General features: G+C 40.3%; 2 long non-coding RNA genes across 2 annotated transcripts; both read left to right on the forward strand.

Moving 5' to 3' along the window:
• The first annotated feature begins 624 nt into the window (after nucleotides 1–624).
• On the forward strand, nucleotides 625–12,176 carry LOC108887605 (uncharacterized). The gene is made up of 5 exons (XR_001961657.2): nucleotides 625–941; nucleotides 3,112–3,260; nucleotides 4,522–4,669; nucleotides 11,799–11,891; nucleotides 12,014–12,176. It is a non-coding gene; the product is annotated as an uncharacterized LOC108887605 (long non-coding RNA).
• Nucleotides 12,177–15,652: 3,476 nt separating this feature from the next.
• On the forward strand, nucleotides 15,653–19,464 carry LOC127142016 (uncharacterized). The gene is made up of 3 exons (XR_007812521.1): nucleotides 15,653–15,815; nucleotides 15,904–16,061; nucleotides 19,116–19,464. It is a non-coding gene; the product is annotated as an uncharacterized LOC127142016 (long non-coding RNA).
• The last annotated feature ends 4,160 nt before the right edge of the window (nucleotides 19,465–23,624 follow it).

A 23,624-nucleotide genomic window follows, 5' to 3' on the forward strand; every position in this document is an offset into this window, starting at 1 on the left:
CCTTGATAAAATTTATATTACCTCATGCAAAGAAACTTGTATTTATTATATATGATATGTATTATACATTAGATAACACGACAAAATAAGCAATTTTCCAATCTCACTGGTGATTTTGTAGCTTTAAAAAAACAAATATCATGGTTTGGCTGATTTACAGGTTTTTTTTATTCTATTTTATTTTTTCATTTTTGACGTAAGATGTGATGTTGCAAAAAAAAATCTGAATTTGCACGTCTACTAAGTTGATTTAAAGACATGAAGGGGGGCAAACAGACGTGAATTTGCTCTAGTTTGCAAATTATTTTTTAATAATCCTCCTGGAAGTTACTATGTAATGTGCAGCCTAGGGGTAAGGTACAGTGTCTTCAAGAAAGCACACAATTAAACAAGGAGAATAAAGATTCCAATATACGTGATTAATTAAAGAGGTTATAGCTTGAAAAATGCAAATGTTAATGTCACCACAAATAAATATTATTTCTTAAGCCCAATTCAATCAATATTATCAAAGCACGAGATTTATAGGTTGAGTTGGGAATTGATTCATCTCTGTTTGCAGGCATATGGAGGGTTTCCCCTCAGGAACCTTAACACATCCAGACGGTGGTTAACGTTCGATAACACGTTCGAACGGTTCGAACGTGTTAACGCATTCGAACGTAAACGACCTTGTTTCGTTTGCCGCTGAACGTGGTTTCCTGTTAGGAGCGCGCGGTGATAATGGCCACTCGTCAAGAGTTTCATACGTTGTAGCGTTTTCAGTACAAGAACAGTGTTACTTCTTTGGCGCAGTTTGAACGATACAGTGCGTTGTTATAAAGAGACGACGAGACGGACCGGGGCTAGCTGGTTAGCATGCTAACTGGTGGAAGAAAAGAAGTGACAGAAACAAGATAGTGTTAGAAACAAAACATTGGCGTTGCTTTCCACCGCTCTTGGTGAGTAATGTTTCTTCTAGACTGGTCAGTAAACAGCTGGCAATGCTATCGATGGCTATGTAGTGATAGCAAAACAAATAGTATTAGCATATAGTTCCTTTAAGCAATATTTGCACCAAATTATATTGTTCATTCCAGTAAATCTCCTTGAAAATGATTTAGAAATAAAGTGTTACTAACCCAAAGCGCAAAACCACTTGTGAATGTTGATGATTCGAAGGAGAAGACATGAGGTAAAATATGAGGGATAACTGGAGTTCCTGATAAATGTTTAAGTCTGTTTTCATGCACAGAGAGTTGGTTGGTGTGAGATGTTAATTCTCTACGGCTAACATCTTCACTGTAACATACTGTACACTGGCTGTTTGTGAGAGATAAACACAAGCTGCAAAAACACATTTCGTTAAGGCTAATGGGACGTATCCACCCCCGCCCCCAAAGCTATTGTTCTCAAGATGTTAAGACACAACACAATCCTTAAATCCTAATGTTGACACACATGAACGCTCATCCCCACATCTAGAGCTGTCGGCTTGAGGGAGACCGACGCAATATTAGTCAGGTCCCGGAGATGCTGGATCAGATTTGGATCTGAGGAGTTCAGAGGCCAGGTCAACACCATGGGCTCTTTGAGTGCTTGGTCTGCAACAATGTTTAGGTGGGTGGTACGTGTCAAAGTAACATCCAGATGAATGAAGGACCTAAGAGAGATTGTAACCAGATGATCAGTGTTATTCACTTCACCTGTCAGTGGTTTCAGTGTTGTGGCTGATATGTGTAAGATGATAACACAGACAGTTTGTGCTGCTGTTAGTTGCTCAGGAAGTTTGTTTCAGTTCCTAAATAATTTGGTGAGTTGGTAATTTACATGTGAGCTGGCAGAAAGTTTTAATTTAAGTTTTAATTCTCAGGAAGGACCCACTGGAGGGGTATAACATTATGTGGTGTTAAAATTTTGATTTAACCAAAATAAAACCAGAACTGGATCAAGATGGAAGAAACCTTTATCACAATTATTTCAGTGACTGGAATAATGCTATGACAAAAAATCCAGCCTTCTAACATAAGCTTAATGAATCTATCATAATGTCAGGTGTCGGTATCTCAGAGCTAAAACAGGATCACAGTATCTACTAAATCTGTTTATTTATGACTCCTGAGATACCAGTTTGTGTTCGCAGACATTAAATGTTATTCATTAACACAGTCAGTAGCCTCAAGTGCTACATGGAGCTTTTCAGTTTGTGGTTAACTGAGTTGTTTGCATAATTTTACTTCAGCCAAGGTAAGACATTTGCTTGTTATGTTTGTGATTCTCAGACATGTTTGGTTCAGTTCAGTTCAGTTTTATACAGATCTGCTGCAAAAGTTCGACTTATTTTTTGTTACCAGACTTTCTCCTGTTTGTATTTGACATTAACACTTGGAAGAAGAAAGACTTTTTTGGTGGAATGATGCATTAGTTGCAATAAATTCAGTCTCATCCAGTTTAAAGTACTTCACAGGATCCATCTAAGTAAAACCTGTTCATCGAGGATCTGTTCAAACCTCTCTGATATCTGTGACAGATGCTTTTAGGCTCCAGCAGAATTGACTCATATGTTTTGGTCATGCCTGAGCTCAGATACTGGAACTGACTCTGGTCCCATCACCTCAGGTTGCAATCGCCGGTGTCCCTGAGGAGGGTGTAGGGTGTGAGGATGACTGCTAAACAAACCCATGTAATTTCTTTTGCCTCTTTAATTGCTTGTCGTCAAATTCTCCTCCTATGGAAAATTAGCTCACCCCCCCTCGACCACGTCTTGGCTGCAGGACTTAACGTAATTTCTGAAACTGGAAAAGATTAAATTTCGTCCGTGGCTCGGCTGAAAAATTCTACAAACACTGGCAGACTCTCATCTCTCATTTAGAAGCAATGCAGTCTATTCCATTGGACCAAAGCATGGGGAGTATAACTGGATGAAGGTGTATGAACATATATGCATACAGTTGTGTGCACATAGATCTTGATCTTGTGTATGACTGGTTGTCCGTTCTCCCTGTGAGCAAGGAGCACGTTTTATGCTTAAAAGGAATAAATAAGAAAATTTGTGAGTTTATTTTCTTTCTAATTTGGCTAAAAATATGATTGATTGACCTGTGTCCCCTGTGTCATGTTTCGTGCCCACAGGCATGGTGGGCGGCTGGACCGCTGGGTTAAATCCCCCATCCACTCGGAGAATCTGGACCTGGGACTCAGAGCGAGGCCTCCCCTCCTTCATCATCCCCCCTGTGAGGCTCCTCAGCGGCAGACTTACGGTTGTACTCTGCAGCTCCCAGGTGTGAACGAGTGTAACTGTGTGAATGTGAATCAGGATGTTGTTGAGAAACGGAACACACGCTCAGATAAGCTTCCCGGCATGAATAAAAACTAAAAGAGGGGGGAAAAAAGAATCTTAGGCGAGGAGTCCCGTGAGAATCTCCGCCTAGATTTCTCCGGTTAAACTCCAGGGATTCAAACCAGCTTCTGGTATCTCTTAAAATGTTCAACGCGAGCTTGGCTGTGCTGGGATGTACAGTTAGTGTCACGTATTTTGAGTCCTGAAATTCTGCTATCGCTTTCAAAATAAGAGAGTCGACGCATCACCGGTCAAATTATGAAACAGCCGACTCACCAGGGCTGCATCTGCTGCTGTTAGGGGTAAACACCATTACGTAACATGTCTGTGTCTTAATTGGCCGGTGAGACACAGCTGCCATTTTCTTCCTATGTCAGATGCACGCAGGACAAACGGCGGGAGATGGGCAGAAATTCTCAGAAAGGCTTATGCAATTTGTCATTGTGTAATTGTGTCTCTTCACGCTGCTGTTTGGCCTGTAAGTGGATGTTGGTTTTCTTCAGAGCGGCACTGAGTCGTTGCATCACGTCTGCTTGTGTAACCAGCAGTGTGGTTTCTCTGTACATTTTCTGCCTGTAATCCGAAACCTCGGTGCATATTCATTCACGGAAACCAAACAAAGGCTCCATGAGATGTTTTACAGCTGTAAAATCACTCTGACATACTGTGAAAACAGGCTGAAACTAAACAGAAATCATAGCCAGAGTGAAGTCTGCAGGTAAGAGAAGGAGTGTGGAGCTGTTTAGTTTTTTCCTCTGCTGAACTTAAACCTCGATCTGAAGGTCAAACATGACTCAACATATGAAACATGGCAGTTTGATTTGTCGTCTAAATGCCTTCAAAGACGTTAGAGAGAGCTGTTTGTACTTGTGTACCAAAGCTTGTCACAAAACAAATGTGCTTCAGTGAAGCTTCTAAATCCAGAGCGAGCAGAGAAACGAGACGTGCATGTGAAGCAGGAATTTAAAAAAACAGTGAAAGGTGGGTGTTGATCTTTCCACTCGTATTAACACGGACACAGCCCCCTACTCGTCTCCCATCAATCTACGCTCTGTACAGAATAACAATCGGATACTTTATCGAGAGACTCGCTCTTTTTTGGGCATCATCCATGCAGAGGTCAGAGGTCAAGCTCAGTAGCTCCAGAGCTGGAGAGGATTCAGTCATGTGTCATTTTTCTTTCTTTTTTCCCCCACTGACAGGGTCTTTCTACACGATTGCCGCATCTTAATTCAGGACCAGATCCTTCAGCGGATGCAGCCCAGAAAGGCGTGACCCCTGGATGACCCCAAGAATTGTCTGGACCGGTGCTGAAGAGACGGTGAAGTTTCATAGAGATGCAAAATACAGGTGTGTTCAACTTGTACAGTGTCTCCAAGGTTATTAGTTTTTCATAGACATTTATGGTAAATACACCCATATAACTTTAACTGTTATTCACTGTGATGACAACATGTTCAGGCCGCTAAGAGAAACAGATATCAGAGTTTATGTCTGGCTTCTTTCGCCTGTGCATGTGTTGTTACTTCAGTTAAAACTGGATTAAAATGTGGTTGAAAAGTAAAAATGGGTAGAAATACAATAAACACATGCCATGAAAGAATGCAAAACATGTCAAAACATGTTTTACTTTTCTAAAATTATCCTACGACTGAAAGTGACAGTTTATTTTTGTGCCATAGTCCAAGCTCTGACATTTTCTGTGCGGCTGACGCTATCAACATGCAGATAAACTCTACAGTCTACATAAATAGCTGAACTGAATGTCCACAAAGACATTTTCAGCCTGAATCCCCCTCCCAATCAATCCCGCCTGTTTATCTGATGGTTCTAAAGGTGATCTTGCCAGATTTTCCTGTGGTGTGAGGTGTGTTCAGAGTGATTTTACCCTCCGCCATCTGCTCCAAAGATGATCAGAGCCGATAAATATTAAACAATATTTTACGATCAGAAAGAAAGCAGAAAGCCGAGCAGGCACTCTGTGGATTGTCACGTGGAACGGAACGATAGCCAATCAGGAAGTGAGCATGCACAACAAACAAGAGACGTTGTCGTCCACCACGTTTGTTTACTCTGAAGTCGAGGTTTGGAGTTTTGAGAGTTAAGCTAGACTGATGCACCCCCGTGTTTAAAGCTTTATTGCCACCCTCACCTCCACCTTCCATTGTGGTCCTTTGGAAACAACTATAACCGCTTATACCTTCCAGTGTGGTCGGACACCACGTCGTACAAACTCGCTCTTTCCTAGTCTAACCCGACATCACCTGAGATTAATACCTCACCTGTTTAAACACTCTGTATCTCGGCCTTTTAATGCCACAGATGAAGCCACTGAAACATGAAACCAAACATTTCTGCACGTTTCTCAGACTTTAAATACGACATCCAGCCTGTGCAGACATGGATACAGTAATAACCCCATCATTATCATCATCACCATCATCTCAGCCGCTGCACAGCTTGAAGTCGATCCTCTGTGGTTTAAATGCATCACGGGACTCGAGCTCTCTGTGTTTCCAGTTTTCAGTCTCATTCAGCTGTCTGAAGATGTACTGGTGCTTAAAAAGCATTTCTTTTTCCTGCTCATACGTCAGTAAAAAGAACTGTTTTCCTCTCCATACGAGGCCAGTCCGCGCTCTCTCTTCCTTTGAGCTACTTCCTGTTGTTCAACCAACGAGAATCACAATTTGTACAAAATGATGAAACACACGTCACAGTGTAGCAGAGTTACTATTTCACATGAAAAAGAATCAAAAAGAAGCAAAGGAACAACTTGTACAAATATTTTGGGCAACTCAGAAAAAGAAAATTAAAGTAGAAAAATTCATGCTCTCTGCTGTTTGTACAAGAGTCCACATCCAGGTGTTCCAGCTGTTTGATTGTTATTTAAAATTCTGCTTTCAATCAGGTGTTTTTTTTACCTGGAGCAGAGGTTTTCCTTGACGTGCAGTCGAGGACGTATGTTATAAGAAATTTAATCAAAAGCTGAACTGACACGTGAATCATGTTTTAATGGGCGGCTGGTCGTCAACAGAGAGGCACTTACTCCGATCAGACGAGATATTGGGCCTCGCCAGGAAACCTATGATGAGCCATCCTGCTGCACTTTATTATTTTTTAACCTTCTCACGCCGCGGGTTTGTGAGCCGCAGCGGCCCGGCTCCCATTCACACAGCTCCACACTGGGAGCCTCCCATTATAACCACAGCTCCATACTGGGAGCCTCCCATTATAACCACAGCTTGTAGCTGGTCAGCACCGGATAGATCCACTGAAGCAGCTGTTAGCGTTTACTGGCCCCTGATGTGAAAGCTCTGCTCCGTGATAGACCCATCATAAATATTTAGGCAGAGGTATTACCTTAGATCTAAGGCTTGCTGTCACAGTTTTCACTAAAAAAATACCAGGAGTTAAAGAGTAGCTGGAGTTTATTACCTGGAAATTGATTACTACAGGAGAATATTAAACCCAGAGTCCTTCTCTGGACATCTTTGGCGAAGGATGGCGCATTTATTCCACATTTACAGGCAGTAAATCATTGTTTGTTGATGCACAGTCTCCTCTCCTTCTGAGTCTGTTGAGCATTTTATTTGCATATATTCAGGGTGAAAACAGTTGTTTATGTAGAACTTAGCACTGTAAACCAACAGTAGCACTAAACTTCTAATTTCACACATTTCTAGCTTATTTGCTTATTATTTTAAGATCCACATTTATATGTTACAGCCCCGAGTTTTGGTTCACACACTTCAGAAATAGAGGTTTAATCTTATTTTTAGTAATAAAGGTTGTCTTGGGTAAGCACAACTCAGATTGTGTTTTACATTAAAAGAAGTGAAGACAAAATGGGGAGGACACAGATGTCTACTTGTGAGTTCCTTAGAGTAATAACAAAACAGTAAATGCTTACACCACACAATGTTTGTTCTGTGAATGTTAACTTTAATGAATAATGTCTTAATAATAGTTTCTCTTATTGTCAATAAATTCCATGAATAGAATGAACTAGAGCACTAAATGTGGATTAATCCGCTGCTGAAAATAGTCCCAAACTAAAGCACTGTTCTATTTCCTCCTGTTTGTTTGCTAAAAACCTCAGTGAGCAGCTTTTGAGGAAATTACTGAGTCATATAAGAATGAAACTTTAATTTTTTTTTAAATGAAGGATGAAAAGAAGCATCATTCTTCTATGATTGTGAATCAATTCACACGTCAAGAATCGATAATTGTCATAAGATTAGAAAATTTCATTATGTTCCCAGAACAAAAAGGTGGAACTCACAGTGCTGAACATACTGAAGAAATGTTGTTCTTCCTCTTCAGAAAACATGAGAGTTTTGGATTCAACACACAGACACAACGTCTAATGATAGCTATAAAAGTAATTCAGACAGTTGTAACAGTAATAGCAATAAGACTACCAATGTAAGAACAGGTGTCGAGCAGGATCGTGGCAGCAGCAGGAGGCTTGGCATCACAGAGAGAGAAGTACCTGCAGAAAGTGACAAGAGGGACAAAACTGACCCAAGAATCATTTTGAATAATATTCAGACTTCATATTCAGAATAATTCTGGATTGAATTTGACACCAAGAGTCAGAATTAGAGCTGACGATTGCCAAAGATTTCCGCTCCTGACATCTGTGAGGTGTTTTTAAAGATTCATGTCTCCAGGAGGAACCAGGGTCCTCAGTGCTGAGACCCACAGACCGAACTTTTGTCCAGAATTCCTGATCAAAAATCAAATCGAAATATAACTCATTAATGGGAGGATGATGGAGTTTAAGAGCGTGTGAGTTTGGATTTTTCTGAACTCCAGCCTGAAGTTTCCTGTTGCTGTTTGATTTAACTTATTTAACTCGACCTGTGAGATGTCGGTCACGAGCTGCTGATGAGCGAGTGTTTGTCAAATTTGTCAAAGGAGCGTTTTCACCCACAAACCCTCCCCCCCAGTTTCCTCCCCACCCCCTCCTCCTCGAGTGTCAGCACCCATATGGGAGCAGGGTGTTACTGCATCTGCGTCGCCACGGAAACACGTTCACACACACATCCGCGGCCTTCTGTTAAATGGAGCAATTCACAGGAAAATCTCTGGCTCTGTGAGGGGAAAACACACACACACACACACACACACACACACACACACACAGACACACACTCTGCATGAATATGGAGCTAAAAGGCAAAGACGATAAACACACTCTTGTACACTGGAAGCACTTAGTCGAACACACACACACATTCACAGCTTTCGGGGCACGACAGCTTTCATTCCTGACTGCGGCTCTATATCGCACGGAAATGTGATTTCACACTGAACTTTTCAACCCGTTCTTTCAAGAGAAGAAGAAAGACGGAGGGGAGAGTAAGAGGAAAAAACTCACATCAGTATTTTTGGCAGCTGGTGAGTGAGACGGTGCTTCGACGTGGAAGCCCTCCTCTCTCTCCTCTCTCCCCCATCCTCCCCTCTCCTCCCCCTGACAACACAGCCTGAGCTGTTTTTAGTCTCCGCTCAGGATATCATGGTGCCAAATCATGAGTTTTTATGAGTTAAATTAAAAAAACATCTTTTAGCATAAACGTTCTTTTTTTCACTTCTGCTTTTTTTTATTTCACACAGGAACAATTGAAGGTTTTGTTTATTCATTTTGGAGATATGATGCTACTGAACGATCCACTGCTGAGTTTTTCAGCTAATGATCGCTAATAACCTCTAATATTTCAACAACTCCCATAAACTTTCCTCTTAAGAAGCTTCAAGCTCAGATAAAGTATTTACACAGCTGCTCAGTTCCACCTAAATTACAAAATTTCAGATTTCTTCTCCATCATTTTTTAGATACTTTCCCCAAATTCACAGAGACTGAGATATTTGGTATCTTTGCAAACACTGGAAAGTTCAGTGATCTTCCGTAATGATTTTTATTGACCCGTCTCAGGATATTTTAAGAGGATCTTGCCCAAAATGAAAGTATGTTTGGATCGTAACCATCAGAGGACAGGATAGAAAAGATGAAAAAACTTAAAACATTTTCTCTGACCTTTCTCTAATCATAGTTTTCTCCTGTATTTTTGAGTCTGGGTCTTATTTTGGACGTTTTTTGAAGCGGTGCACCTCCTTCTAAACCACAACTGTCCAGTACAACGTCCACATAACTGCTCGAAGGTCACGATCTGAAGAAGCCATCAGAACCACATTGTCTGGACGCTCTCCTCACCTCAGCTGCACCTTGACGTCCTGTTTGTAACGTAAAAGATAGTAAATGTGAGCAAATCAAAAGCTAAAACTCTGGATCTCTCCTCCACACAGAGCATGTAGAGTATATATCACTCATTTGTACAATTCATCTTGTTAGTTTCGAGACGACTGAACTCTCAGAAAATCTCACTGGTTTCTGTCGGAGAAGCAGAGGAAGTGGCTGCAGCTGCTAAAACTTTTTGTTTTAAGCTTGTTATTCTGCAACAAACTTTCCTCAAGTTCATGACTTCGTCTGATTTTCTTAAGATAACAATTCATGTGCGGATGGTTTGATCTATTTGTCGGTGCCATGGTCTGTTTTGATTTTGTGTCGATTAACATATGGAGAAATACGACTTCTCCATAATTAAATGAGAGGGAAAAAAACAGAAAAGCACAAACTATTTAGGACATTTTTCCCTCATTTTAAGTATTACAATTTTTTATTGTCTCCTAACGTCACACACCATCTGGCTGCAGCCAAACTTTTTTGGTTTCCAGTCGACAGTGTGGGTGCGTCGGGGAAGAAATTGTGAATTTTTTTTCTTAAATAAGATAAATTTATGTTTTTGATGCCATGTTTGGGAGGTTTTTTTCTGCAGGAGAGTTTTGTTCTTCCTCCGCCGAGAGAAAAAGAAGAAACAACAGCTGGAAGAGGGCAGAGAGCACACACACACACACACACACACACATACACACACACACACACACACACACACACATTCACATTAACTACGTCTTCGTACTCACACTTTTTTTTTCTTGTTTTCACACACACACACACACACACACTACACTCAGTCACACTTTGCATCTCTTTCACACACATATTCACACATTTCTCATTTTCACATTTTTGCCTACACACACACACACACACACACACACACACACACACACACACACACATTAACGCATCCATTTTCCTCAATCTCACAACATGAACACACACTTACTCACTTACTCTACTCTTCTCACTTTCTTTCTCTCTCCCCCCTCTTCCTCTCTCTCTCTCTCTGTTTGACACACACACACACACACACACACATATAGATATATATATACAGACACACACTCACTCAGTCGTGGGGGGGGTTGCATTGGATATGTGACTCTCTCTCTCTCTCTCAGCCACCCCGGGGCGAGCAGGGTGGGCAGGGGGCCGACCTTAATCTCGACTAAAACCTGATACTGGACATACAAGTCGAGTGTGTGTCGGTAGTGTGAAGACAGTATCACACACACTGACTCGTGTACAGTGTGTGTGTGTGTGTTGTGTATCCAAAACCTCCTTGTTGCAGGAGCTATGAGAAACAGCCCATTTCAGCTTGATAAGACGCCATTTTATTTTGGGAAAATGCTCTCATGAATTTGAGGATCGGGGCTGCGGTGTCTCCTCTGCTGAAGGAGATAAGATAGGAAGCACTGAAGCTCCTTTCCTTAACCTTTAGAGACCTGGACCAGCTCTGATCATGGCTCAGAGATTTAAGGGTTTAGGAACCTTCCTAGGCAAAAAGGACTATTCGACCGCAGCCTGGTATTCTATTCAAAGATGGACGGATTACAAGATAACAGACTTTTAAAAGGCCCCGCACCAAATACACAACAAAATGTCCTTGTTAAGTTTAAAGAGAATATAATCTGGTTGCTGTTATGTTTCGTTCAAAACATAGTTTTTAGGAAGCAGGAATTTCCTTTTAGAAATTTTACCTCCAAAGACTTTGGACACAACTTTTTCAGTGAAATATCTCAATGTCAACCAGATGGATTGGCACAGATTTTTGTGTAAAGATTTATGGTTCCCAGACAATGAACGGTGACTTTATTTAGTGCTACTTAACAAATATTAGCTCGAATGGTAAACATCAGCGTGTTAGCACTGCCATTGTGAGCTCAGAATTATTTATTATGTTTATTTAATTGTTTACATGAGGATTTTGTGAACTCGTTCTGTGGTTTTGAATCTCAGATGTGAACCTGCAGATTAACGACAGCTCGTATTTGATCTGTATTCAGAAGCTTCCCGCTCTGATTGGCTGTGAGCTCTTGTGTCGTTGAAGAGAAAGAGAGAGAGAGAGTGCTAGAGTGTGTCAGACATAGAAAGGGCAACATGCAAGAGTGTGTGTGTGTGCAAATAATACTGAAGGTGGAGCAGAACGTGGACACTCTGCCAGAACACACACACACTCAGAAACATCAAACGAACTTACTCTCCCTCCCTCGTACTCTCCCCCTCATCAAGGTCGTCCAGCAGCTCTTCACGAGGGGGAGGTGATAACAAGCTCACAGACACGAGGCAGAGACAGACACTCTGTGACCTTTGACCTCCCTGTGTGTGAGTATGTGTGTGTGTGCTATATTTATAAAAACGTGTTTTTGGTGATCTGTTTTCTAAACACCTGAAATGTCATTTTTACGTTTGCAGCAGTGTCATTAAAGGTGGGCTTGTGTTTCCAGGTGTGTGGACTTCTGCTGCACATGTAGAAACAATGGTGTGAAGGCTGTAGCTGCACTGTGTGGGTGAGTTGCATTTTTTAACTATGCATCATGATCCCTTAAAGGGTCCAACAGTGTTATAGAGGGCAATGCTAAATCTATGGAGCGCTCTATCTAATCTTAAAGATAAGGTAAGGTGGATGGATGTAGATGAGGGCAGGTATCAAACTGCAAACAATGCAGGACACCCAACAACATGATTGTTTTTTTTTTGTAACTCTGTACATTTTCCTTCCTGCAGACTCCAAACTGTGAACATCCGTTTAGTTTGTTAACACTAGATCTAACGAGGACAACAGGTCTGAGTTTAATAAAATGAAGTATAAGGTGCAGCAAACCCAAAATGTAATGTTCCCACGTGAGGACGTTGGGTCTGAGGAGGCTAAACAACAACCATAAATCTTCCTTCGTTAAGGTTATTAGAGAAGCGTTGATTCAACTTTATGGTCATTGTGGAGGATGTAGTTTGCTGCATCTGCATCATACAGAGGTGTTAATGTTATTTAATCTACCCTCCACTGATTTAAAGTAAACGGGGATGAAATCTGTGGGCAACTCTTCTCTCACTGTATTAGATCTATTCGTTTTAGCTGGGTGTCTTAAAGTGTTTTTACACTGTATATAATGCTTAACAGATCCATTTGTGTAGTGATTGCTTCTTTAAGGATTAGAAAAACATTAAAATAAAATGTGAAAACTATGATAATAGAGAAATTTTATTACAAAAAAAGTAAAATATTTCAATCATAAACAGTACAATTTAAATAAAAATACAAATAAATACACACATTGAAACACTTACAGATACGACAGTAACAAAGAGAGAAGGAGTAAAGTTGTGTCTGTGTGTTTGTCCACAGGACTTGTCTCGTGTCCATCTCTGATTGGCTGATTAGCAGCAGGTGTGGATCATAGTTCACTGATGACACATACACACTCTCTCTCTCTCTCTCACACACACACACACACACATATATCTCTGACATGTGAGTAAATAATCTGATCTGAGTCAGTTTTACCAGCAGCTGTGAAGCGAATTTTAGATTCAGCTGAACTCCAACTGCCCCAGCTGTCAGAGGCCTGAGCTACGACTCAAGTTCAACAAAGTCAGGATTTATTTTCATCACCTGGCTTCACTAAACCTGACAACCATAATCCCACTATGCGGAGAGACGGCGGTGGTTAAACTCTCGGTACTTCGTCATAAATCTGAAAAGTTACCTCTCTAACCTCCTGTCCTGCTTCGTGGCACAGGTCCGTGGACGCCTGGTTTTAGTTTATCATCTTCAAGAGACTGATCATCTCAGATCCTGATTAATGCAGGCAGAGACAAAGAAACACACTCGGGAAAACCTGGTAAAGGGAAAATAAATAAATTTTAAAAATGAAGCGCTGCAGAGAGAAAAGAGATGTCAAAGACGTGTTCAGTCCTCAGACGTACACTGTGTCATTAAACACAGCTTTTTATAAACTCTATTTAATACTGTTGTCACTACAGAGGAGAGCAGGGCCGCTGCGTCTCAGAATAACTTTAATCGTACGAACAACAAACTGACACGAGCACTTTTAATTTCCCCGCTTTTTCATGTCAGAGTCAGACGCTCTGTCGTCCCCGCGAGGCTTTTCAGCTCCAGCTCGTCCGGACCTGTTTTTCTTTTTTTCCTCCTAAAGAACCTTTGACTCAGTATTTTTCTTTTGTTCCTTCTTTTAAATTCAATTAAATCAAAATAAACCAAATTAAAAGTGAAAATGTGAAAATGAAACAACAGGATGTTGAGTTTGATTTAAAAAAGTTTCTATCAGGACAGAGGTCAGTTTGCTTCTGTTTCAGTCCCACTGAGGACTTAGACGTCTCTTCAGCTCAGAAATCAAATTTTGTTCTTTGTTTTTTTTTTTTTTTTTTTTTAAATCAAGCAGCAAATACATGACTGTGTTTCAACAACGCAACACCAGCACACAACAAAACTGAGCACCGAAATGCGATTAAATCCTGTCCTTTTATATACAGTGATAAGAATGAAGCCAATTAATGTGGAAAAACAAAAATATAGTTAATGTAGTTAATTGTGTTTTTATCTGATCTGTGCCTTAACACCCAGTTTGCCCCTGTGATCTACAGAGTGTTATTTTTATTTTATACAGTACGACGGCAGGTTCTAGCTCCGGTGAGGGTGCAGCGGTCGGCCCTCGGGATCGTTTCTGGGATTTTCAGGGGTTAACGATCTCAGAGGCAGTGATGATTGTGATATATTTTTTTAACTACGTGTCCTAAAACAAGGTTTTCCACAAGTTTGGTGTTGCATTTTTTGGAGGACTGTTGAGAGGCAGATTTAAAAATGGTCAGAATGGAAGCAGACTAAAGATATGGATGATCATAAAGGCCCTAATCAGTACCTACATACTATAAATTACATGTTGATATTTTTCATTTTTCAGTCATAGTCTGTAAAGGTTCCACATACACCTTTTCATCAACGTGGAACTGGTTTCGCTCTGGTTCTGTTGCCTAAATTTAAACCGTTCTGAGCATTTTGATCAAAAAGTTGGTTCCCAGCTGAAACCAAAAAATCAGGTTTTCAAGTGTGAACTGTGACGACATCAGTGGACTTGTCCTGTTCTATACAATCTGTTGTGCATTGTTAGCACACCAATGAAGGTCAGGAACTGTTCAAGAACAGTGGTGCAGGGATGTGTTTCTGTAGTCCAACCCTGAAGTTAGCATCAGCCTGGTTTCCTCCACAAAAAGCCAATGGGATTTTTTCATTGTGTTTTGGATTATTCCAGAAAATAAACTGTGAGCAGCTAAAGTTTCTGATCCTTCAGGTTTAGTTGATCAGATCATCTTCACAGATGAACACCACTGTTCTGATGTTTGAAGTAAGAAGCTAATGTTAGGCTATAAACCAACTACACCACGGTCACATGACGTCAACGTCTCCACCACCAAGCTTCCAACTGGTCATTTCATTTAGCTCTGAGCTCTTCTACAAAAGCCTTTCTTCTTAGAAAGTTAGTGAGAGTTTGAAAGAGCGTGAGTAGAAACACAACGAGGCTGTAAAGGTGGACTGGTGAGTAGATGGGTTTTCATGTTAACGTCCCCGACAACCTCTGTAGTCTCATTTAGACACTCGTTAGCAACCGCCTTTTTTAAGACATGTAAAAGCTTTTATGTCGGAGAATAAAACCTGAAAATGTCTTGAGTTTGTGTTAAAACCACAGACCTTATTTCAGACATTTAACCAGAAACACACCTGACTTTGGGACGAGGGAACAGGAAGTGCTAACCTTTAGAGCATTGGCACTGTTTTATTTTCACTTTCATTTCATTTTACTTGTGTACAATCCTTGAATTCTTGAATCTTTTGCTTCTTCTCTACCTTTCGACCAGCAGACAAAACTTTAAGAAGATTTCTTTGACTTCTCTTAGTTGAAGGATCTCTTTTGTCTCCCAGACTGATATTTGAAGGTTTGTTTGCTGAACCCACAATTAACAAAACATGACTTATTGTCCTTGATCATTCCTGATATCAGGGAATTTTTGTCCACAGACTCTCAAAGACCTCCAAACTTAATCTTCAACAAGAATCATCTCATGTTCTTTACTAACTTTTAACTAAAAGAAAACCTTTCAGATGCAAAAGGCTCTGATTTTTTTGTGTTTTAATATCATTGTTTCTGATTTTGCCTTTCGTGAACCCAGTTCCTCTGAGTGGCGACCAATCCACTTGGACAAAGAAGCCTCAGCAGTTATGGAGTTGAAAAGGTAAAAAATCAACCTTCACACCTGAGCAAGAAGAAATATTTTCTGTTGTTTTAATTTACTATTTACACTCTTTTACTTCCACCTGCAGGAGGCAGCCGACAACTGGCAACAAGAGGTGGAAATATTTGGACGTTAGTGGCCAGAAAATCCTGTTTGATGCTGTCACTAAACTGCACCAACACCTGCTGGTTCTGTGTTAAGGTTAAAACCAACAAGGTGACAAGAGTTAAAGAGGATCTGGTGCTGGTGAGTTCAGCTCTCTGACAGTGTGGGTTGGAGTTTTGGTTAATCACTTCCTGTTGGCAGAGAGAGAGAAAAAACACACACCCAGAGTAACAAAGAACAAAGAATGCAGCCTGGAGAAGCTTCAAGACCTTTTAGTGTCGACAGTTGACTCATTTAATTCTTTAATATGTGTGGGTGTGTGTGTGTGTGATATTAAAATATGCTCAGAGCACACTTCAGGTCATCAAGGAGCCACATCTGACGAGTAGAACCGGATCTGAGGAGTTTGGCAGAACATTTGAGTTTGTTTATCAAACGTTTCAGGAGCTGTTAACACTACCACTGTGTGACGTTTGGTTTTTTTCCCCTTCTTCCTATGACTCTTGTTATTAATAACTGCAAGTCATCTGATTATGAATAACCGAAAGTCATTTGATGGTGCAGACAAGTTTTGAAGTAGAACCAGATAAATGTAAATATGTGCAGGATATGAACCAGCATCTTTTGGTGCATTTCATACCGTCTCTCAGTCTCTCTTTCCTTCTTATTTTCACAAATACTTACAAATAAAGGTAAAAATATATTTAATTTGAGGTATTTTTAATGTTTTTTGGTTGAAAAAATCTATTAGATTTATTGAAAGTTCTTTAAATGACATGAAACTCTACTAAATAACATGTAAACAGACTGAATTTCTTTTTCTAAGTTATGATGAATAACCCTCCCCCTCGCTGTCATGCTGTCATGTCTTTACTCCCTTCACATCATGTTTCATCTCTTCTTTTGCATCTTTTTCTTCCTCCTTTATCAGTCTCTTTTCATGTTCCTTTAATCCTCTTATTTAATGTCTTCTTTTTCTCTTTCCTTGCCTCTTCCTGTCGCTTTCTGGTTTCTTTTTTTTATACTTTTACATTTCTGCCACTGAAATTGTCACTTACATTGAGATGCATGTGCTAGCCTAAATTCTTAAATCTGCAACAGACAAAAATTGTTGTAACCTCGAAACACAACGACACTTGATATGAATCAGAGGAAGAGATGAGACAAAGAGACAGATGCAGAGGATGTGGTAGTTCTTTGAAGGAGGGCCAATGGATGGAGCAGGGGAGGATGGAGGATGCTGATGTTTTTTATGAGGAGGTTTTTCAGAAAACAGGAGAGGACTCTGTTGTCTGTCGAGGACGGTTTTTGTTTTTCTTCCTCAAGCAAGAAGATGTAGAAGAGCCGTATCCGGGCGGATCAACAGCAACTGGGTCAGCCGGTTACAGAGTCACGGCCTCTACACCTCCACTCAACATCAGAAATCACATCCGACCTCCATCGACCTTCATCAACCCAGATACGACGCCACAGGAGGAGCAGAAAATGTCAAAGGCAGCGTGAGGACGATTGTGTCCTCATTTGATGAGACAAATCGACAAAACGAGCTTTGTCCTGCCGCTTTCCTGACTCCAGTGTTTACAGGCCTGCAGGCAGACTGTCACATAGAAACCAACACTGAGACATATTGAAATCCACAACTGCAGCTTATCTGGATGATAAATGTGAAGCCATGTGCGCTCTGCTCTTAGATTAAAGATACCAGTTTTAACTTGTCATTGTTACATGATTTCTAAAAAAGAGAAACCGAGGAGAGAAAAACAGCTCTGACAGTTTGTTGTGTTGCTGGAAAATTGTTTGTTGTGACAGGATAAATTAGTTCTCTCATCATTTCACTTTCATGTTGAGAGACTGACACCACTTTCATGTCTGTAAGGTAAACATCAATCTACAGACAGCAACTGGTTAGCTTAGCTTAGCATGAAGACAAAGGGAAACAGCTAGCCTGGATCTGTCCAACCCTGATTTTCCACCCACCGAGAAAAGTTGCAGATGGGACGTAAATCAACGCAATCCGAGATATCTGCTCAGCTAATGCTGCGAACCCAACTCAAAAATGTCAGAGTGGGAACTTCTGAGTTGCAAAAAACATGCGTTGAATGTGCTTCGATTTGAAGGCTAGTGGACTAACGATTTTGCAAAAACTGTAATGCTAACTTAATATATCAAGAATACTAATATATCAAAAACAATGACTTGTTAAAAGTAATCAAATTGTGTTTGTAATATTACTGTCCCTACCAGTCTCGACGGAGGATGCCATGATTGTTGTGCACCTAAATTTTGACTTTTCGAGCCAAAAATCTGATTTGTTCATGCGTTCAAATCACTTTTGTGCAAGATGCAGCTTGTAATTTCCAACTTTCCAACAAGTCACGAACACAGCATAAATATCTGGACCTGTCGGGGAGTCTAAATCCAGGAGTGTGACATGTCACTGGCAAAGAGTTTGGTGATGAGCTAGTTTGCATCAACTTTTCTTTTTCGCTATTTTTTTTTTCCTGCTGCAAATCAGAGCACAAACGACTTGGAGACATCCATTTTGGAGGAAATCCAAAATCCTGTCTCATGCATGGGATCACGTCATTTCCCAGGTCATCATTTAGAGACCAGACAGACACATCTTGTAATGTGTGACCCCCCGTCACTGATCAGTCATGTAGTGTGTAAACCTCAGTGACTTCAAGACTCCCAATCACAAGACAACAAGTTGTGTAATGTGACGACATCACTTTTATATCATAGTTTGATTGACGGTGTCTCCGTTGGTGGAGTGGTTCCTCCTTTTGTTGCAGCAGTGTTTTGTGTCGTGATTTTTTTTTTTCCTTTATATAAACCCTTGCCTCATTCAGCTTTAGCACAAACAATCTCCAACCAGGGAGAACTCATTTCCCTTTTTAATTGCATCACAAATCGTTTTCAGGAATTCATTTCTGGGTGAAGTGGGTGTATTTCAAATCAAGTGTGAGCTACCTAATCACAAGATGTCAACACTTAATTTAAACTAACACCTGGAACAAGCAGAGTTGAATTAAAAACACAATAAATTATCACTTCTGCCTCTCAGTTACTTTAAAAAGAGAAGAAAAAAGACTAAACACTGCAGTAAATAATCTGACAATCTGAATTTATGTTTTTGTAGCAGTGCAACAAGCTGTGAAAAACAAAGTGTGGTTTTGATGATTTTATGTACAGTTTGGCGTGGCGGAGCTTCACCGACACAAGTCTCTGGAACAAAGATAGTCTTCAGACCGAGGAGGCCTCTGGGAAATCTGAAGAGTTGTGACGGCAGCAGAGAGGTCACGCAAAACACACATAAAACACGCACACACAACCAGATACAAATACATATTGTATGTATCATACTGTATGTTCTTTGTTAGCGGACATGATTTTCTAAACCACAAACTCCGGCTCTAAATGTCCTCTGGGTCAGTTAAACTAGAACTAACAGCAGCTTTGAACAGCGAACATTTTGATGTTGAACAGATGTTGAGTCATCTGCCTGCACTAAAAAAAGACCCCGGATCACCAACCACTACGATGTGCTCTCAGTTTAAGTACCTGCTATCAGTCTGAACAGCTCCCAGAGCTTTTTAAATGTTAGTTTTTATTTATATTGATGAAAATGTTGAATTTGGTCGACAACAGGCTTAAATTTCGTTCCATCAGAATAACAGAATCACATTTTTTTGTCAAAACTTGAATTTCTGTGCTGCTGCGGTCAGTCAAAAGCAAAAATGATCTGATTCTAGCTTCTCAAATGTGAACATTTGCTGGTTTTGGTTGACAAATTTATCGATGAATGGACAAAAGAATCTGACAATAAAGAAAGATGCTACATTAGGTTTACACAAGCAACTGTATCTGCTAGAATTTACCTTCATGTACAACTTAACGGCAACAGTACACCAAATTATGTCCGTAAAATATTATTTATGTAATGTGTACAAGCCTGCAGAATTTAATCCTTTCACTTTCATGTTTGACCTGCAGCCATTACAGTTCTTTGAGTGTTCACACTGACCATGACTTTTTCCTGTGAGGGAGTAGAGATGAAGCAGTAATAACACCACAGATACACATCCAGTGGATGTATTTATTTTCTTGCATTACATTTTTAGTCTCTTTTTAGGTTAAAATCAATGGACAGACTTCTCTTTTCTCATGTTATCATCAGGTCACAAGAGAGTCGAGGTAAAGGTGTAAACTGGAGGCGGAAAAGTGATTCACCTCTTACTTGTGAGATTGTTAGTCCTTGCCAACACAAGTCATACAATCGTACAATCTCCAGGGTGTACATCCAGTTTTTCAGTCTAAGAATTTACCAGTAATGTCATATTTTTGCCATTAACAGGCCCAACTGTGGAGCTGATCAGAGACGAGGATGATGTGGCTTCATACACAGCAGACTGTGCACAGACCTCCATTTATCCAAACCCTGGCAGAGTCCTGAGGGAGACAGTGATCAGGTGAGTGTTTGTTGATGAAGTAGTTTTGGCGAGACATTAGTCCTGTTGTATTTTTGGACAGTGCCCTGTATTTCCTCCTGTTGCGTTGCTGGTTTCCAGGTGTGGAGCAGTTTCTGTCCTAAGCCATCGGCACTCACCAGGACCTTTTATCAGCCTCATCCTCATGTTCTATGGCTGCTTCATAACTCGAGATGGTCTTTGTTCAGTTCGATCTTGAACCAGTTTTAAAGTATGCTGACATTACAGATTAGTATAATCTAAAAGTACAGAAATAACATTTTTTTATTAACCACTCACGGTCATATTTTCAGTTTTACGTATCAAGGTTTTGAGATCTCCACCTTTGAAACCTCTGCTTCCACCTCAACATAATGGATGTAAATGGAATTTCCTTTTGCCCATTCAAAGCTTTCACCAATATAAACTTTACTTAATCAACCACCATTGTGTTTTGGAGGAGCCAGAAACCTCAAAACTGGGGCAAATAAAAAATAAAGTGTGGAAAGCACCAGAAGCTAAGTTTACCCTGCTTTTGATAAAATCTGTGGTTTTCACTCCAAAATGTCCTGAAAATATATATAATGTGAACTTGGGTTGACAGGTGGTTTTGTCCTCTTTATTTTATGGTGTCTTCCACTTCATCTGCATTGATTTTTAATGCGTTTTCCTGATGTCTGTTTTTCTCTCCTCTTGCATTGAGCAACTGTTTTGTTTCCTAATGCTCAGCCTATTTGCCATGTAGCCTCGTATGTTTCATTAATCTAAAGCAAAGGGACACAATCAGGCCTTGTAACTGAAGCAGATCAGCACCTTGTCAAAAACCCAGACGTTGTCGTTTCAGAGCCCCTTCAGGTGAGAAGGTTTTGTTTTGTGACTGAGCACCAACAGACGGTTCAAAATAATCCCAGACGAGTTGAAGCATCCTCCAATTCACTGGCATAAAAGAAAAAGCTGTTCACTAATTCGTAAAGTGCTTGAATCCAATCCTTTATGTGCTGATGGTAAATGTCTTGTTGTATTTTAAGTGGCAACATCCAAAAGAGGAAAAATATCAGAGAATACACTCAGAAACAATTAGACTCAGTGGCTGAATGGGCCAAGAGCTTGCATGAAGAACTCAAGGTCACAGGTTCAAGTTTCTTTTCAAATTCCTGATTTGCAAGCACATTTTCAAAGCTCCGAATGTAGTGGAAATATTGAAAAGCTTTAAGAGAAGAGTGCCGAGGCTGTGCAAAGCATTAGCTCACTGCAGTTCGCAGCTGCACTGAGTTGTGGCGTGTTTGGATGTGACACACCTCTTTTGCTTTTGACAATCAAGAGCCAGCATCTAAAGGAAAAACTTGAAAAAGCTCTCGCATATGAAAACTCAATGGCTCAATCAGCAAAGCAGATAGGTTTAGAGGTGATGGGATCAAGTCACATCTCTACTTCTAAAAGGCCGTTTGAAAGCTGACAACAGTGTAAAGACTGAAAAGCTGCCGGTGAAGCAGCTGCAGAAGCGTTAAGACTGAGGCTCAGTCAGCTGAGAGCATGAAGGCTGCAGGTTTGAGTCCCATTTACAGCCTCAGAGTATCTGTGGAGGATAAACAGCCACGTGTGGAGCTGTGGTTTTGATTCTTGCTCTGTCACCAGTAACAGAATTTTATACGAGAGAACCAAAAACAAAACAAGGTCTAACTGACAACCAAAACTGAAACCATGTTCTCACCAGACAACCAAAAACAAACACACATTTCTGCTGGAGAACCAAAAACTAAATGATCCTCCCACTGAAGAAATAAAAGCTAAAAGTGATAACCAAAAACAAAGAGCCATCCTCACTTGGGAACTAAAATCATAAGTACATTCTGCCCAGTGAGCCAAGAAATGAAACACTTTTCCAACTAGAAGACCAAAAACACGACGACATTCTTTCCAGAAAACCAGCAGGAATGGCAACAGTCCAACCGCAGAACTGACAACATTGCGACATTCCCACTGAAGAGCCAGAAATGGTGGACAACCAGAAACAGTATTCCCAGAGGAATGAATGAAAGCAACATTTCTTCTAGAAAACCAAAATCAAAATGACATTCCCACTGAAAAAATCAGTAAGAAAAAAATATTCCCAGTGGAGAACCAAAAGCTAAATGTGATAACCAAAAACAAAGCGTCATTCCCATTGGAGCACTAAAAACAAAACTACATTCTACCCAGTGAACCAAGAAATGAAACAATATTCCAACTAGAAAACCAAAAACATGACGACATTCCCATCAAAGACTCAAAAACATGATGACATCCTCTCCAGAAAACAGTCCGACCACAGAACTGAAAACATTGCAACATTTCCACTGGAGAGCCAGAATGGTGGACAGCCAAAAACATAACAGCATTCCCAAAGGAAAACCATAAATAAAAGCAGCATTTCCTCAGGAAAACCAAAATTGAAAGAGCTTCCACCTGGAAAACCAGTCACAGCACTATAGCATTATACAGCAGCTTGTTAGTTTTTTGCTTGATGAAAACCTTGAAATGTTGCCCCATTAAAAGAAATATTTGCCCCATGCATGAAGCGCTCACACAAACAGATTTGTTCTTAAGTGGCACTGAGTGATTTTAAGATTTTGTTTCCTTTCTCTGAGGTGAGAACGAACTTCACGAAAGGTCCAAACCAGTCACAGCAGCCACAGATCGACTGGGAAAACATGTCGTTTTACTGAAGAATTATAGTTATTATATTATAGTTTTGAACAAACACATTTATTTTAATGTATTGTATATGCAACAGCTTCTGCATTTCGACACAAAATCTGAGTCATTCTGATGTTGCCTCAGAGTCTAACTGTAGCACCTGTCGTACAGGTTATTGCAACTCAAAGAGCTTTACAGATAATACGACAGTTCAAACCAATAAAAGTGAATAAATAAATAAAATAAAATAAAATAACACTCAAATAAGACTACATGAATTGGAGAGGAAGCAGAACATTTTGGACCACTTCTCTTTAGAAAGAGCTAAAATCTGCCTTCATTTCTGTTGCAGTGCAGCTCTGGTCTGATGACACATCATTGACTTGCTTTAGGTCCATTAATAAACTCTTCTTTTTTTAATTCTTTGGTGACATATTTGTGAATGAAACCTGCCCACAACCTCTCCCTGTACGTCCTTGTGAACAGGTGGTATTCATCTGTCTGTATCAAACCTTTTATGCCAAGTTTGTGCAGTTAAGAGTTTGTTGAATCTGATTGT

This window comes from Lates calcarifer, linkage group LG3, assembly GCF_001640805.2.
Source record: "Lates calcarifer isolate ASB-BC8 linkage group LG3, TLL_Latcal_v3, whole genome shotgun sequence".
Classification (NCBI taxonomy): Eukaryota; Metazoa; Chordata; class Actinopteri; family Centropomidae; genus Lates; species Lates calcarifer.